The sequence below is a fragment of the Curcuma longa genome, chromosome 13 (genome assembly GCF_044706935.1).
Source record: "Curcuma longa cultivar G26 ecotype Majalengka, Jawa Barat chromosome 13, ITB_CL_G26_1.1, whole genome shotgun sequence".
Classification (NCBI taxonomy): Eukaryota; Viridiplantae; Streptophyta; class Magnoliopsida; order Zingiberales; family Zingiberaceae; genus Curcuma; species Curcuma longa.
The window spans coordinates 1,859,902-1,878,491 of NC_133873.1; the positions used below are offsets into that span (position 1 = coordinate 1,859,902).

The window sequence follows — 18,590 nt, forward strand, 5'->3', positions numbered from 1 at the left end:
ATAAACTGTTGGGTCCAAAAGGATGTTCGTATCTCCACAATGGCATGATATTGTCTACTTTGGGCCTAAGCCCTCATGGCTTTGTTCTTGGGCTCTCCCCAAAAGGTCTCATACCAATGGAGATACTTTCCATCCTTTTAAACCCATGATCTTTCCCATGTGTTTTAGATGTGGGACTATGTTTGCACCTTTGCAACCCAACAATCCCCCCCTCAAACAAAGGACCACAGACCCCCCCCTCAAACGGAAAGCCTCCGTTTGATATCTGAATCTTCGACCCACCAAGACTTCCTGCCCCTCGGTCCACCCTGACCTACTAGGACTTCCTGCCCAGCCGCAACCAGGACTTCATGCCCCTCGGTCTACCCGACCTACTAGGACTTCCTGCCCGGTGTCTGGTCCTCTTGATTCAAACATGGGAGCCCCTACTTCCTTTGTTTTTAAGGTTCAACCCACATGGTTAGATCCGGATCATGGCTCATCCGGCGGTTTGTCCGGTGAAGAGCGGCCTCGCTCTGATACCAATTGTTGGGTCCAAAAGAATGTTCGTATCTCCACAATGGCATGATATTGTCCACTTTGGGCCTAAGCCCTCATGGCTTTGTTCTTGGGCTCTCCCCAAAAGGCCTCATGCCAATGGAGATATTTTCCATCCTTTTAAACCCATGATCTTTCCCATGTGTTTTAGATGTGGAACTATGTTTGCACCTTTGCAATCCAACACAAACCAGCTTGAGGGGGAGTGTTGGAAACTAATCATTAATTCTTTGATTGATTACAGAATCATTTACCATTAATTCCTTGATTGAGTCATAATTACAGAATCATTCTGTAAATAGAAGTCTTTAATTAGCTTTAATTAGTCTTAATTAGCTTTAATTAGTTTCCTTCTTCATTAGTTTTCCTTTTTATTCTATTGTATCTCTCTATAAAACAAGAACCATGTACCTATTCTTTTGTGTGAAGAAATAATTATTTTTTCCATATTTTCTAAGTAGCAATTTTTGTAGTTTAGTCATTTCTTTGTTCTAGTAATCACAAGAATGCCATGTATTATTACTCTAGATTGATTTTAAGCCATAAGATACGGTAATTAGAATGGTCAAAGATCACATTGACTCTCTTCGTTAATATCAAAAACTAAACTATAACCTAAGAACTATAAGACACATGGTATCAACATGTGAACCCAAGATAATAAAAAAGAATTGCACGCTTGCACACAAACACAAAAAAGAGCTTACTGGTACTCATGAAGACCAGAGAAACCCATCCTCCTGAGAGCATATTGTTAGAGAGGACAATGGAGAAAACATCAAAACCTAAATTTTGTCATCAACTAGTAGCAAACATTGTGAGTCAAGTATGAGCATCTTTAGTAGCCCAAGCTGGGTCACGACATGAACTTTGACAAATAGAAAATTTACAAAATTCCTATAAGAATATTCGGCAAGTGGCAAAATAGAATCTCAACTGCTTAATTTTTTTATACACTAGATAACTCAAAAGTTTAGAGAGTCCCAGATGTCCAAGAGCAAGGGCCTATCTGTTTCTTAATTTCGCTAAAGGTTGTGGATGCAAATGTAAATTATTGAAACTCTCCTATCTCAAGATATATTATTAAGGGAATTGTAATAATGTTATACTCCTTAATCCTTTCTTAAGATAGTTTGTTAAGAAAGTTATAATGGTACTAAAGCCCTTAGTGAAGCATCAACAAAAGATTGCAAAAACAATCAAAACTTTAAGCTTCCTAAAGACTTGGGTTTGGATTAGTGCATCATTAGCTTAATTTTTATTTAGCTGTTGAAAAGTACTCTACAAAGATGATAAACTCAACAAAATAATTGATATATAAAAAAACATTTCTTTAGGTAGACAATCAATTGTTTAGTCCTAAGGCTCTTAAGGTTGAGACAAATGTACATAGATATCATATGTAATTGAGAGAAAAGTACTCATGAAAACTTGTAAGGAGTAAAGTATGGTTTAGGAGTGACCTGGATATCAAATAGGGTCGATTTGGAATCTACATTCATGTAGTTTACGATATATTTCTATAATTCATATAAGTATGGAAGATACTAGTTTATTTCTGTGTATTAAGCCTCTTGAGCTCAAGTAAGGCCCGACCTCTCATTACTACCCAGATTTAGAAAGCATGCTACTTTGTCTTCAAGAAAGTGTTCAGTTCAAAGGTCATGATTTTGAGGGCATTTTAATGTTATGTGGCCCATGCCATAACAGTTGCAATATGACAGAATTGGAGATATTTTATTCTAGAGGATTATGTATTAGCTTCAACTCGTTGGATGATAATTTTAGAGCTAGTCATGCTAGTTAATTTTCTAGATTATAGTGATGCACTATTAGAAGGTGCAATAATAGTCAAGGGATCTAATGATCGAAAGGTTAAGGATTTTCAAAAACTACTTAACCGCTATGACCTTGTGGAAGGCTCCTCATATCAAAGTTGGGGGCTTGTCTATAGATCTCAAGCCCAAGTAAATCTGTTGAATAGATAAGTGTTTCCCCAAAGTGTTTAACATAGGATTACAATATATTCAAGTCCTCAAACTTACTATGGAATCCTATTACACTTAGGGCATGTTTGGTAAACGGTAATCAGGCTTGTAATGTAATCAGGATTACATTACAAGATGATTTACTTTGTTTGGTAACATTTTAGAGATGTAATGTAATGTAATTGTATTACAAAAAAAGAGCCAAGATCTGTAATCTCGATTACACAGGAAATAGTGCAGAATTTGATTACATTACGGATTTTATTTTTATCATACCAAATATACCCTTCCGCACTTTCGCAGATCGCATTCTTCTCCATCCATCTTCGCTAATTCCCGTGCTCCGTCGTCCTCTACGATCGATCTCCAACCCATTGCCAGACCTCCTCCTACTGCACTTTCCTTCATGAAGCTGGCCGCTGACAACATAGTCCTGTACGCCCCGTCGGCGTCGCCGTCTACGCGGCGAGGCACAAAAGCTTCGAAGGTCGCACCACTGGCTCCCCCATTGTCGATGGCCTCTACTTCACCGTCGTCAGCCTCTGCATCGGCTACGGCGACCTCGTGCCGGGCACGCGGGCCGCCAAGCTATTCGCCTGCGCTTTCACCCTCGTCGACTTCGGCTTCATCGACGTCGTGCTCGGCGGTCTGCTTGCACACGCGCTGGACTAGCAGGAGGAGGCGCTGCTCGCGACAGTCGACGCCGACGGTCGCTGCGCGCTGTTCCTGGTGGACGTGCGAAAGAGGCGGATGCGGGTGCGGATCAAGGTTCCGCTCGCGCTGGCGGTGGTGGTCGCTTGCATCGCCTTCGGGGCGACGACGGCGCGCGCACTGGAGGGCCTGTGCTGGGTCAACAGCTTCTACCTTGCGGTGGCGTCGGTGACGACGGTGGGGTACGGGGAGGAAGGGTATTATTGGTATTTTATAATAATAAAAATTATATTCCTTACTGAAAATAATGGACACCAAATACTGTAATGTAATCATCCTTATAATCAAAGATTACATGCATTCCTTCAACCAAACATAGTAATGTAATCAAGGATTACATTACATTACATTACAAACTTGATTACATTACAAGCGTGATTATATTACGTCCTACCAAACGTAGCCTTAATATCACTACTTAAAGTTAATCAACATTTAATATTGTTGATTATTGAATTGCCAATTTCATTTCATCTTTACCTAGATTAGTGTGAATTAGGGTGCAATAATCTGAACACTTTGCTAGTACTTGTTCTCAAGATCAATGGATTTAATTTTTACAAAAAACACCCATTAAATTTGGATCTATTGTACCAATCAAAGTAATCCCTTTTATTTCAATAACCAAATAGAGAAATGCATTTGAATCTGTTGATGTAAGGAGCACCAGATAATGAAACCGATGTTTTGATAATGACAAAGGGTTCAAATTAAGATTACGTGGTGAACGAACAAGTTAAATCGAGTATGCATGTAGCACAAGAAAAGTCCTAGTCTGTAGGGCAAGGCAAAGAAATCCTAGTCAAAAGGACTAGGTAGGAAAACTTGACACATTAAAGCACCAGGCAGGAAGTCTAGACGGGTCAGTGCAACGAACGTCTAACAAGTCGATGGATTAACGAGAATCGAACATCGGAGGTAAGTCCTAAGAGTCGAAGATCAGATACTGAGCAAAAGTCCAACCAGATCTGGAGGACTAGATGGTTGACAAAGGTAAACTCTCCTAAGTGTAATAAGTGAGGATGCGTTCTCTTGAAGGGAATATTAGACGTCGATTTGATCTAGGATTTCACCGGAAACCTAAAAGTTAAGACTAGACAGTGGAAAACTGTCTAATTTATATATTGTGCTAACTCTGTTGTGCAAGAAATTAAGGGACCGGAATTTTGAATTCCGGGCGCCCCTATGGATCCGGGCGACCAGATAGTCCAAGTGCCCAGAAGGGATCTAAGCGCCCGAATGTGAGTTGTTCAGACCAACAAGGCGAATGAGGTGGCAAGCCAGGAATAACCGGAGACACCTCAGCTTCTAAGCACCCGGAAGACTCCAGACGCTTGGAGAAGGATAAGGCACGACGGAATTAAAGCTGATCCGACAACTTCCACGTCAGCATTCCAGACGCCCAGAAGGGATACATGCACCTGGAGATGCTAAGTCAACATCGAAAGTGGATCAACGAGCCGATGTAGAGGTGCCCGGATCAATCAATAAAAGAAGCTGCAACCAGAAACCCTAGAGCATCCATTCATAATCAATCCACGGCAACACTGCACACGAATGACGCTCTTGAGATGTTGTCGTGACACCAGAACGTTGCACCGACAACCACACGCCCTTACTAACTCTTTTTGTCAATAACTTTGATTTTGATTATTGTATATTATATACTTAATTACTAGGACGATAAAGTGTTGCCAATTCTAAATCCTTTTGTAAAGGTCAAACTCTTTCTCATAAGAGAAAGAGTTTAATAGTGAATTGTCTAACGTAAGCGATTAAGTACTGCGAGCCTTGGAGTAGTAGCCAGTGGCTGTGAACTAAGTAAAAACAAACGTATATTTACTTATGTTTGACAAAATCTTCCGTTGTGTTTTTGTATATTTGAGTTACGAATTTTTCGAATACGTGAAAAAGCGACAAGTGTTATTCACCCCACCCTCTAACACTACTTCGATTCTACAATTGGTATTAGAACCGGGGGCGTTCAAAATTAGTGCAACTACTAATCGAGCTAGTTTTCCATCGCTTTACCTTTTTTAAAATTTTAAATTTATTCCCGCATTACTAATCTAAGATCAAGTCTTGGAACGTTCTTGTTATTCATTTTTGTGCAAGATTTTTACGATGGTCCATCAGGAAGACCATAGCACCGCCAGACCTCCCCTGCTCTTTGGAGAAAACTGCAAGTACTAAAAGTGCGAAATGAAGTATCACTTGAAGACTCAAGTGGAAATGTGGATAATCATCCAGACAAACTTCACTCTCCCAACCAACGAAGATGAAATCCCGACCCAATGAGAAGTGGGATAAAGCTACTAAATGAAAAATCGAAACAAATGTAAAGGCCACTCGAACCTTACAATATAGCCTCACAAAGGAGGAGCTCAACAAAGTGGGTCCTTCATAAGCGCAAAGAACCTATGGGATAAGCTCATTGAGCAACATAAAAGGACTTCCAACACTAAGGTAAGTATATAACATAAAAATACAAGATTAAAAATCTGCAAGTGGATTACACGCTAAGATCTAAGACATACTCAACGGTCTACATGCTTTATGGCAACCAATAGAGAACCGCAATATCATAAAATACGCTTTGAAAGTGTTCCCAAGGAACACCTTATGGGCATCAATGTTTGATGTTTACAAGATTTCTAGAGACCTTTCAAAGATTAAACTTTGCGAATTATTTGCTGAATTTGAACTCCACGAGCAAACTAATGTCAATTCAGCTGACAGAGGTATTGCTCTTCTAGCAAGTCAAACGAAGAAGAAGGAAGTCAAAGGCAAAGCACCGACCCAAGCCCGAATTCGAAGACCAGTCGGATTCAAAAGAAAATAACAATGAAATCACGACCGAATTAGTCAACCTAGTTCAAAAAATGTTTAAAAAAAAAGAAAGACTTCAAAAAGTCGGAGATTAAAAAAGTGATCCAGAACAAGCAAGCTGGATCAAATCGAACTGCACTCAACAAGGACGAAGTAACATGCTACGACTGCAACGAGGAACGACATTTCAAGGCAGAGTGCCCTAAACAAAAAGAGAAGAAACCAAGAAAGAAGGCGTTGAATGCAACATGGGACATGTCTTCCTCAGAAGACTCAGACGAGGAAGAAAATGCAAACTTCCTAGCTCTACTAGCATGAAAGCAAGTAGCCGAGACTGAATCTGAACCTGACATTGAGTTCGAAGCTGAGTTGAGTCAAGCCACGAATCCGTATTCGGTTCAGAAGGCCCAAACCCCAATGTAAATAATAAGTTAGTTGAAAATTTGTGTTCGATAATTTACTTCTTATCTCGTAAACTAGCTAAGTCCACAGTCCAAGTTAAGTCACTCGGCAAGGAGGTTACACTCCTTAAGGAGAAGACTAATCCTAGTTCCTCAATAGGAGATATTCAGAGTGGAACTACGACTTGAGTCTAACATGAGAAAGAAAATTCTATCCTGAAAACTTAAGTTAAGGATTTTAAAAGATATTAGAAATGTCCACTTCGGACTCTAAGTATCTTGACATGATGCTTGAAACTCAAAAAGTCGTGTACAACCGATCTGGACTTTGACACAAAGCAAAATCAAGGCATAAATCTTATCTGTCCTTAGTCAATCAAACCTACAAACCACGAGTCCAAGCATGAGTTCATAAAGTCAGATTGAACCAATACTAAGTCCCCAAGGATCAGATTCATTATCTGACCAAATCCAACAAGGGTCATGATCTAGGGGAGCAAAAACAAAAACGATCTTAACTAGATGAACTAAGATTCATGCTTTGTCTTATTTTTTATTTTCTTTAATTTTTTTTGAACTTAAACTGAACTTAAGCAAGATAAGGACAAAAGCTTAACTAACATTTACCCAACATAGTACAAGGTAGGACGAGATGATAGTACGTTAGAAAAACTCAATTTAGATAGTCAAGTGGAGTAAGAAGTACCCTACTGGTCTGCTTAGCTAAGTGGAACTAATCGAAGCTACCTCATCAAATCCTAGATTAGTTAGACCAACGTATTTGATTAGATTAACCAAGTATATAATTTCACGAATTAGCTTTGTCTTAGAAAATGATCGTTGCTCCGATAACCAAGAAGATCTTTGTGCCTCGTCACTGCCTGGAAGCTAAAACTTGAAATATATTCACCTCCACCTCCCATCACTCTAGAGCATAGAGTGACCAGACTTGAGCAAGTAGCCACCAACATCCATGCTGCCATCGCCAATCTGCAGCAGACTATGATTAGTCAGTACGAAAGATTGGAGGAGCAGAGTCAAGCTAGATACACTGAGATGATGGGCATGCTCAGATCCTAAGGCATGGGTCATCCTCCTCCACCTCTCCAGTAGACCCCACTAGTTTTTTGCACTGAGTTATATTTGACTCTAGTTGAGTTATGTTGACCTTATGTATTTGACTTAGACTCATTTTATATTACTGGTTTAGCATTCATCTGTTTTATATTATAAACCTAATCAACTCTAAAATGGGTCCTTATGATTTAAACCCATTTTATGTTGACCTTATGATTAATCAAGCTAGATTTGAAAACCAATGCTTGGACTCATGGTTTATGGGTTTGATTGACTAAGCAAAGATAAAATCTATATCTTAATTTTGCTTTGTGTCCAACTCCAGATCGGTTATACACGATCTTTTGAGTCCTAAGCATTATATCAAGATACTTAGAGCCTGAAGTCAACCTTTCCAATGATCTTTTAATATCCTCAATTTGAGTTTTCAGGGTAGAATTTTCTTTTTGAAGTTGTTGGACTTGAATCGTAGTTCCACTCTAAACATCTCCTGTTGAGGAACTACGATTAGTCTTCTCCTTAAGGAATGTAACCTCCTTTTAGAGTGATTTAATCGGACTGTGGACTTAGCTAGTTTACGAGATTAGCAGTAAATTATAGGATATAAATTTTCAACTAACTTATTATTTACATCGGGGTTTGAGCCTTCTGAACCAAATATGGATCCATGGCTTGACTCGGACTCAGCTTCGAACTCGATGTTAGGTTCAAATTCAATCTTGGCTACTTGCTCTCGTGTTGGTAGCTTACTTTGTTGGTGCAGGGAGCACCGGCAGATTGAACCTTGATTTTGATAATGGAACTAGGTTCAAGTTAAGTGTATGTTGGACTAAGAATGTTGATCTAAGTGTGCAGGGAGCACAGGTTTGACCTAAGTCCTAGTGGTAGCTAGCCAATTGGAAAAGCCTTGATCTGGAGGATCAGGCAGAAGTCTTGGCATAGTCGAAGCACCAGGTGAAGTCTGGGCTGGTCAGGAGGACCACGCCGCAACAGAAGTCTGGGTTGGTCAGGAGGACCAAGCCGCAGCAGAAGACTGGACTGATCAGGGAAGATCGAGTCGCAGCAAAAGACTGGGCTGATCAGAGAGGACCGAGTCGCAACACAAATCCTGGGGGCTGAGGACAGAGCCGAGCAAAAGTCCAACAAGTCAAGAGGACTTAATTGGCACAGGTAAATTCTCCTGAGAGGAGTGGGTGAGGACGCGTTCCCGAGAGGAACAGTAGGCGTCGGTCTAACCCAGGGTCTCACTGGAGACCTGAAGTTAAGACTCAGAGAAGGTTCAAGGAACTGACTCAACAATTTACTTTGCATGTTATTTTACTAACATTTATGCAGGATTGGAAAAATCGAAAAACGCAGACTCCGGGCAAAACTAGCTAAGTTTTGCTGTTGGAGTCGACTCAGGCACAGTATCGAGTCGACTCAAGCTTAGTCAGCTAGCTTTCGGAAGTCAGCGCCTTCGGAATTCCGCCAACTGGATCTGAGTCGACTCAAGCTGACTCATAAGTCGACTCAGAGTCAAAACTGATCAGGAAGACTCCACATCGGACTAGAGTCGACTCAGATGGCGACCCGAGTCAACTCAGATAGCATATAACGAGCGGAAAGGAAAAGCTATCTGACACGTCGGACTCAAGTCCACTCAAGATCTGGGCTAAGTCGTCTCGAGCACAATATAAAAGAAGTGCACGAGCAACAACTAGACATCAACGATTCTTTCGATCCTTTCGCGCTACACTCGTGACGACAACGCCCTACGCGATCCCGTTCATCCCCGGAGCCGTCGCTACGCCGAGTACACCCTAATTGCAACATCCAGCACGATCCGGCTTCGAAATCGATAACTTGCACTTAATCGTATTTAATTTCCAAGTGTTACCGAGCTTTATTGCGTTTTTGTAAAAGTGTGTATTTGTTGTCGTAAGGGGCAAATTGATTAGTGGATTGCCCGCAGTAAACGGTCAAGGACCGTGGGCCTTAGAGTAGCAGCCTTGAGCTGTGAACCAAGTAAAACAAAGTGTGTTCATTCCTTTTTGTTATTCGTTTCATCGCTTCCGTGTTTTGCTTCCGCGCTCGTAATCGAAAATCGGTAAAAAGCGTAAACACGCTATTCATGAAATCAATTTAGTGCTCTATTCCCTTAAGTGGTGGCAACCCATCAGGAACGTTATAAGGGAATATATCATCAAACTCCTGCAAAAGGAGATTTAACAACACTAGGCAAAAAAGAGTTTAAATTGTTAGTGTTAAAAAAGCCTCCTAGTACAAAAGTATAATCATCGACTGTTGAAAATAAAAAACTCTATTAACCTCTATTTTTTATGCATAAAAGCTCACTTTTTTACTCTCTTGCTCTTGATTTTTTTTCTTTTTCATTCCTTTTTTCACTCCTCTCATCCACACTTTTTATTTTATCACACTCTTTTCTTTATTCACTCTCATTTTTTTATCCTCAATTCATTTTCATATACTTGTTTAGGAGTTAATGGTACAAGTGTTAGATACGAGAAACTATAAGATTTATTTATCCTAACTAGTAAAGATTATGTGAGGTTAATTATTAGGTTAGGGGTTAATTAACCCATGGATTAGTAAAGATTAGAGGGTTAATTATTAAGATTAATAGCTAATCTAGGTAGCTAATTGTATTGGACTCATTTGGGTTTAATTGATTATCCATTAGGCCAATCCAATTAAGAGTTTAATTAAATCAATTCTTAATCAAGCCCAATTTATAGCCCAATTAAGGTCCATTTAAATGGATTGGATGATAAAAGATCGGATTAAAGCTGAAACCCGAATCCATTAAGGAATGAACAGTATGGTTCCGCCTTTTCTCCCCGCGCGACTCGGCTTCCTCTGTTCCGCGCGACCTCTTCCTCGCGCGCACGAAGACCCTGTTCGCCGACCGAATCTTTCGCCGGATTTCTCGTGTCGACGAGACGAGACCTATAAGAGGAGACCAAAACCCTAGCCGCCCTTCCCCTTATCTCTTCTCTTCTCCTCTTCCTCCCTGCCGCCGCACGACGCCGCCCCTGCGAGGAGAGATTGCCGCCATCAACGCCGCCCGAATCCCCTGCTCAAAGCCGCCGCCGCGCCCTGCTCTCCTCTGCCGCGCCTTCGTCACCACCGCCCCCAGAAAACGCAGGCGCCGCCGCCGTCGCGTGGAGAAGACCTCGCCGTCACCTCCCTCATAGTACCCTCTTCGTCTTCTCTCTTCACAGCAGCCGCTACCTACTTAGTCTTCCTCCTCTGTTCTGGTGGCCGCCCGAGGGATAGCTCTGCTGCCGCCAAACCACGAAGTTGCCGTCGGCCACCAACCAATTGGTAAAGGGTTAATTAATTTGTTAAATTTAGGGTAGTTAATTAATTAAAGCTTGTTGATTAAACAAATGATATTGGATTAATTAAGATAATTAATCTAGTTTAATTGGAGTATTAACTAGTATAAACTGTTAATTAGTTAATAATTAGTAATTAATTGCTTGAAGTAATAGATTTAATAGTGAGTTAACTTATAAATTAAATTGAATTAAGAGATAATTGAACAAGTAGATAATTGACTTTTGGTAATTAGTTAAGTTTGTTGACTGTTTTGATGAAAATTTAATTAGATGGTTAATGAGGTTGACACAATTGATAAGTGGTTAATCTATTTAAGATTTAATGGTTAATAATAATTAATAGATTAATTTGCTGTAAATAAATTAGAGAATTTGATTAAGTTAAGTAAAGTAATACTTAATTGTTAATCAGAATAAATTATTAAAGATGATGTAATTCATACGGGTCAATTGAATTATTAAACAAATTAATAATTAAATTATATCAATTAAGTATTAATTGAGTTAGATTAACCTTAGAATCGATTAGGGTTCACTTTATTGGAAAATAACTAAAATGTTTAGAAGATGTTTATTGTAATTAATTACAGGACCCTGATCTGTTGATAATACCATACGCGGAGAATTTCATTAAGGTCTTATTGCGACGATTGCATCAAGAGGTGGGTAATCTCTGTATCTGGTCAATACAGATCTATTCTCTTTTATGATTTATTCCTACTTGTTTCATGATTACCTTGTTGATATCTCTACTATAGTCGTTGTTTGATTCATGTCTTGATACTTACCTTTGTCCTTAATATGATCCTACTACCATCAATACAGTTTCCTTAAGTGTTGTTTACCTATGTTGAATTTATCATGATTGATATTGCACATACCTTGATGTTGTGGTAGTTAGCGGTTGAACTATGCAAATAGCATGTTGTTGTTGTTGTTAACTCTCACTGCACAGGTTGAGTAAGAGCATTATAGCACTGCACAGGTTGGGTGCTACCTACTGCACAGGTTGAGTGAGAGCATTATAGCACTGCACAGGTTGGGTGCTACCTCACTGCACGGGTAGTGGTGAGAGCATTTTAGCACTGGAGGTTGTGTGCTACCTCACTGCACAGGTTGAGTAGCCCCAGTTCACTGCACAGGTTGAGTGCTACCAGGACTAGCTAGATAGCTCTGACTATGCATGCATTTGTTGTTGTTTACTGCATTTATAGCTGGTACATTTGTTATTATATGATTATGCACTTGTTATATAACTGTTGCATTTGTATGACATATACATGATGGTTATATTGGCCTTGCTCCTGTAGTATCATGTTGGACTATATACCTTTTGATATCCATGCTTATATTACTTTGATACCTTGCTATATTGTGCACTTTCATTCTAGTACCCACTGAATATTTTTATACTCACCACCCAGACCCTGGGGTTTTCTGTCTCCTCAGGTACCAGATAAGGATGTAGTTTGAATCTTGGAGTTCTGTCGAACTGCCCCCATCTCACAGCATGTATGCGTAGTGGCGGTATCCATAGTTGATGCATGTGTGTATATGTAGTTTGTGGTCGTGTGGGCCCATTATCTTGTAGTTTAGTATTTTATACATATGTTGTATTGTAAAATGGCGTGTGGGCCTTTGTCGTACTATGTATTCAGGGAAAGTTGAATTGTTACAGGTGAGATGCTGTAGAAATTTTTCGATCAGCCATCTCTCGGGGCGTGATAGTAAATGCGTTAAGTGTTTGGAAAGAGGACATATTGCATCACAATGTCCAAATAAAAGAATTATGATTTTGAAAGAAAATGGTGATATTGAAATTGAGTGAGTCCGAAGATTATAGTGTCTTGCCACCATTATTGGAAAGTGATGTAGAAAAGTATCCCATTGAAGGTGAAGCCCTTGTCACTAGGCGTGCTCTAAATGTGCAAATGAAGAAAGAAGATGAAGAGCAACGAGAGAACATATTTCATACCCGTTGCCACATTAAAGAGAAGTTATGTAGTATGATTATAGATGGGGAAAATTGCACTAATGTAGCTAGAACTCTTTTGCACATTTATTTGCACACTATTAGAGCACGCCTAGTGACGAGGGCTTCACCTTCAACAGGATACTCTTCAACATCACTTTTTAATAATGGTGGCAAGACACTATCATCTTCGGACTCTCTCAGTTTCGATATCACCATTTTCTTTTAAAATTATAATTCTTTTCTTTGGACATTGTTATGCAATGTCCTCTTCCCAAACACTTAAAGCATTTAATATCTCTATTTCTTGAAGATTGGATAGGTATTTACCTTTGACCAATGGAGAACTAGCATCTTTATTCTTCATAAATTCGGTCTTAGTCTTTGATGCAACTTTATCATCTCTTTTATTTCTAGCTAGATTTCCAAGTGGATGAATTATGACTTTGCCCATGCTTGATTGAACCCTTCCTTTTGAGTTTGCCTTTCAACTTTCTTGGACATATGCACCATATCTTTAAGCTCCATATATGTTGAACTCCACTACATTTGCAATTTCTGAATTCAAACCTTGTAAAAATTGTGCCATGGTTGCTTCTCTGTTCTCCTCTACATTGGCTCGCATCATGCCAAAGGATCATGACCCTTGTGTTAGACTTTGTAATCATTGGTACAAATCTCTATTGTAATGTGAGGGAATGAACCTCTTTATCATTATATATTTCATCTCCTCCCATGTGTCAACGAATCTCTCTTTGTTTCTCCTGTTTAGAATAATTTGATCCCACCAAATAATAGCATAATCAATAAACTCAACAGCAACAAGTTTTACCTTCTTTTCATCAGAGTAGTTGTGACAATCAAACACTCATTGCACTTTCTTTTTCCACTCTAAATATACGCCTGGATCACTTTTGCCTTGAAATGAAAGAATCTTCATCTTGATATTGCCCAATTGTCCTTCCTCTTCTACCACAAATTCTAACATGACCAGATCTGTCTCTAGAAGCTCTATCATCAATGTCCTAAGAAATGTCATCATCATCATTGTCATCACGGTTATATTGCCTTGCATCTCATATAGAAACTCTACCAATTTGACTATTTTGTAGTCTAGTAATTATAACATCTTGTCTCTCTAATCTGTCAAGGATTTGACTGAATCTGATTTCCATGCGTTTCAAATGTTGTCTCAAGGCATGTTGTTCAAGGATTTCTTTAGGTCTTGCTTCCTCTCCACTTGTCTAGGTACTTGAAAAATAAAGATACTTGAAATAAAAGCTGAAAGAAAATTTATTAGAACTTAATCTAGGTAGCTGCTAGAATTAAATCTAAGTAAAACTTATGAGAATGCTGAATTGAAGGATACTTGAAATAAATGCTGAAAGAAAATTTATCAAAACTTAATCTAGGCAAGTATCAGAATTAAATCTAAGCAAAACTTGAAAGAAATGCAGACTTGAAAGATAAAGGGTAGTAAAAGAAATACAAATATAGAAATAACAAGGTCTCTACACCTACCTTTTTTTCTCATTTTCAAAATTTCGGCCTCTCTTTCTTTCCTCTTTTTCCTTTTTTTCTTCTTTTTTTGGTCGAAAATAAAAAAATTCTCTTTTTTTATAATAACAAGCAAATAAGACTTACAAAGATTTTTAAAAAAATAGTAACAATAAGTATCAAATGATAAACAAAATAGACAAAGATTCAAGCACAAAAAGAAAAGGATAACCAAATCGATTTAGAAAGACCAATGCTGTGATACTAACTGATGTGAACCCATGAGAGAAAAATCTCAAAAACCCATAACAAATTAAAGAAAGAAAGAAGCAAAGTCTAAATCAATAAAGAAGAATGAATAGAACCTCGACCCAATGCTTAGGAACACCGAACCTTGGTATAGAGGAAGAGGGAGGATGCCACAAACTTGGGAAAATGGTTGATAAGTCTTTGAACATCACAAGGGGATGCCTTGATAAGTTGAAGTTCAATGACGAACCAACAAGTGAAAGTCTCACCATGCTTTAGATTGAAAATATGTCAAAAGATACATGTGTTGTTGTCACCTCCTTTAATTACAGCTATAGGGTGACCTAAAACCCCTAAAAGGCCAAAGAAAACTCATTTAGTAAAAGCATATGTAGACTAGATAGCCATTTTAAACTTATGGCATCATTACAACTCAAATAAAGTTATAAATTGAGCCTAAATTGAGGCCTACATATCGGATAGAGTCAAACCAAAGATGAATCATGTCAACCTACTCTAGATGTTGTTGATGACCCATTATGCATCAATGGAGGGCCTAATTACAAGAGCTAAGGCTAAGAAGATGAGGGAAGTACTTAATGTGCTAATTGAATATATGAAGGTCAAAGTTACAATTGAAGAAGATTTGACCAAGAGCAAGCCATGCGGCTTAGTCATCCTAATTCAAGTCTTGGATGGGCTTAAGTAGTCACTTAAGTCTCATGTTATGTAGTAGGGATATGTAGGCTCAATTTCTAACTTTATTTGGTTTGTAATGATGCCATAACCTTAAAATGACTAAGTAGTCTACATAGGTCTTTACTAAATGGGTTTTCTTTTGGCCTTTTAAGGTTTTAAGGTCACCCTATAGCTATAAATAAAGGAGGTAACGACCACACATGTATCTTTTGATATATTTTCAATCTAAAGCATGGTAAGGCCCTCACTTGTTGGTTCTTTATTGAACTAAAACTTATCAAGGCATCCCCTTGTGGCGTTCATAGACTTATCAACCTCCATCCAAAGGTTGTAGCGTCTTCTCTCTTCCTCTATACCAAGGTTCGACTTTCTTAAGTATCGGGTCAAGGTTCTATTCATCCTTCTTATCGATTTAGACTTTCCTTCTTTCTTTCTTCAATTAGTAGTGGGTTCTTGAGATTTTTCTCTCATGGATTCACATCAGTTGATATCAGAGCTTTGATCTTTCTAAATCGATTTGGTTATCCTTTTCTTTTTGTGCTTGAATACAAAAGGTGAGTGTAGAGACCTTGTTATTTATATACTTGCATTTTTTTTACTGCGGGATTGACACCATTTCATCTGGTCTATGGAGGCGAGGCGGTAGTCCCGGTTGAGATCGGATGCAGCTCCAGAAGGATTGAAGCTTACAAGGACGCAGAAGATAACATCGAGCAGCCGAGCTGGACCTCGTCATGGAGACCCGGGAGGCTAACACCCGCTTGTTCGCATATCAGCAACGCATGAGCCAAGCTTACAACAAGCGAGTCAACCCCCGATCATTCCATGTAGGCGACTTCGTCTAGAAGAAGAGAAGGCCATTGGAAGGAGTTGGCAAACTGGAGCCGCGATGGGAAGGTCCATACCGGGTTGTATGTCGACTCAGCGGAGGTTCATATTACCTCGCCGACTCACAAGACATCGAGCTTCCCCGGCCATGGCACGCCACGCATCTCCGCCCTTATTGCACCTGACCTATGTCTTTTTATGTATACCTATCAATGTCTTATATGTTCCTTACTCGGTATAAGAAATGCAGGGACACTGATCATTCCCACCCTTCAAATTTTATTACTCTTTCAGCCCTGTTGCTGATGACTCCACCTTACAACAGGCACAATTTTCTCTCTCCTGGCTCAGGCCTTCACGACCCCTCTCAGCCCAGTCGCTGATGGTCGTAGCCCACTGACGGACATGATTTTCTCTCAGTCTTCAGACTTCCACGGCTCTCTCAGCCCCGTCGCTGATGGTCGCAGCCCACTGATAGACATAGTTTTCTCTCTCCTAGCTCAAGCCTTCACGACCCTCTCAGCCACGTCGCTGATGGTCGCAGCCCACTGACGGGCATGGTTTTCTCTCAGTCTTCAGTCCTCCACGGCCCTCTCAACCCCGTCGCTGATGGTCGTAGCCCACTGACAGGCATGGTTTTCTCTCAAGGTTCAAATCTTCATGGCCCTCTCAGCCCCGTCGCTGATGGTCGCAGCCCACTGACGGACATGGTTTTCTCTCAGTGCTTAGATCTCCACGGCTCTCTCAGCCTCGTCGCTGATGGTCGCAGCCCACTGACGGGCAGGGTTTCCTTTCAGTACTCAAACCTTCATGGCCCTCTCAGCCCCATCGTTGATGGTCGCAGCCCACTGACGGGCAGGGTTTTCTCTCAGTGCTCAGACCTCCACGGCCCTCTCAGCCCCGTCACTGATGGTCGCAACCCACTGACGGGCATGGATTAGGCTCAGATCTTCACGACCCTCTCAGCCCCGTCGCTGATGGTCGCAACCCACTGACGGGCATGGTCCTACTTCTCGGTTTAGACATCCACGACCCTTTCAGCCCCGTCGCTGATGGTCGTCGCCCACTGACGGGCATGGTCCTACTTCTCGGTTCAGCCATCCACGGCCCTCTTAGCTTCGTCGCTGGCCACCATAGCCTCATGACAGGCATGGTTTCTTCAAGGCTCATATCCTCTCGGCCTTCTCGGCCTTATCGCTGCTGTCTCCACCTTACGACAGGCATAGAAGAGTTCTTTATACTCAAGCTTTCATGTCTTGCTTAGCCCTGTTGCTGATGGCATGGACCTATGAAGGGCCTGGATTCTTTATTATTTGGACTTCCCGACATGCATCTACAACTTACATGGATTTCTCATCACTTGAACTATCTCGGTTTTCTCGACCCTATCGCCAAGGGACCTGCTCTGCTACAGGTTCTATCCCTCCTTGCTACTTATGCATGCGCTTCATTTATTTTATATAAATTATGATTATATGTACTGCCGTTTACTCGCGCGCAATCTTGGCTTTGTTGGAGATTTTATTAAACATTGTAGCAAAACAACACTCATACACATGAACACAAGCGTAGATAAGGAGTAAATTTTTATTTGTTTTGTAACTACCGCACATGACCAAAAGGGCGATAAAAGAGAACAGCAAGGGGAATGGAAGCCTAGTCGTCTGTTGTCATTTAGTTCACTCCAGTACAGGGTCCTGGAGCGCTTCGAGGTGGCGGTTTGGGGACACCAGTCATCAAATTTAGCGGATCCCTCGTACAGACTGGGACCAAAGTAGTGTTCATTTGTCATCAGTTGTTTGGTTTCTCTTATGAAGGTGATGTAGTCGGCGCGACGCCGTGCATCCCCCTCTTCGTAGTTCCTCAATTTTATTCTAACTTCCTCAGCACGGGATTGGGACTCTGCCAGTCCTTTCTCCGCTGTCTCCGCTGTCTCCGCCCAGGCCAGGGCCGCCAAGGTGGCGGCTACGGCCACCCTCTTCTCTTCAGCCAGCCGAGCGATCGTCTGCACCGCCTCGGCCAGCTCCCGTACTAGCGCCCGTCCTTGTGCCTTCGCTTGAGCCAGCTCCAGTTCGAGCCTATCCACGTCCTCGCAGTACCAGGCTGCTCTCTTCGCCCATTTGGTGGAGGAGCCGGTGGCCGCCCGAAGCTCCTCCCTGAGTTGCCTCACTTCTCTTTCCAAAGAAGCGGCGTACATCCTCGACATCTTCGAGTATGGATGTAGTTGTCAATGAAAGCGAAGGAGAATAAGGAGGGGTAATGGAGGTTGCAATGGTGGGGATACGACAGCCCCGTGAGCACATATATATAGCCCGCGAGGAGAGAAGGCGAATCGTCTCAGGAGCGTTTCTCTCCCTCCTTGCAATTTGAATAAATGCAGTCACTGACAGCCAAGTACGGAAGACGAGGAGTTCGGCCAATGATAGAAATCCCCTCTGGCCGTACACTGGACACCTTT

General features: G+C 40.9%; 1 pseudogene; it reads left to right on the forward strand.

Annotated features, from left to right (window-relative positions):
- The first annotated feature begins 2,820 nt into the window (after positions 1–2,820).
- Positions 2,821–17,073, forward strand: LOC141844469 (two-pore potassium channel 2-like; annotated as a pseudogene).
- Positions 17,074–18,590: the final 1,517 nt, after the last annotated feature.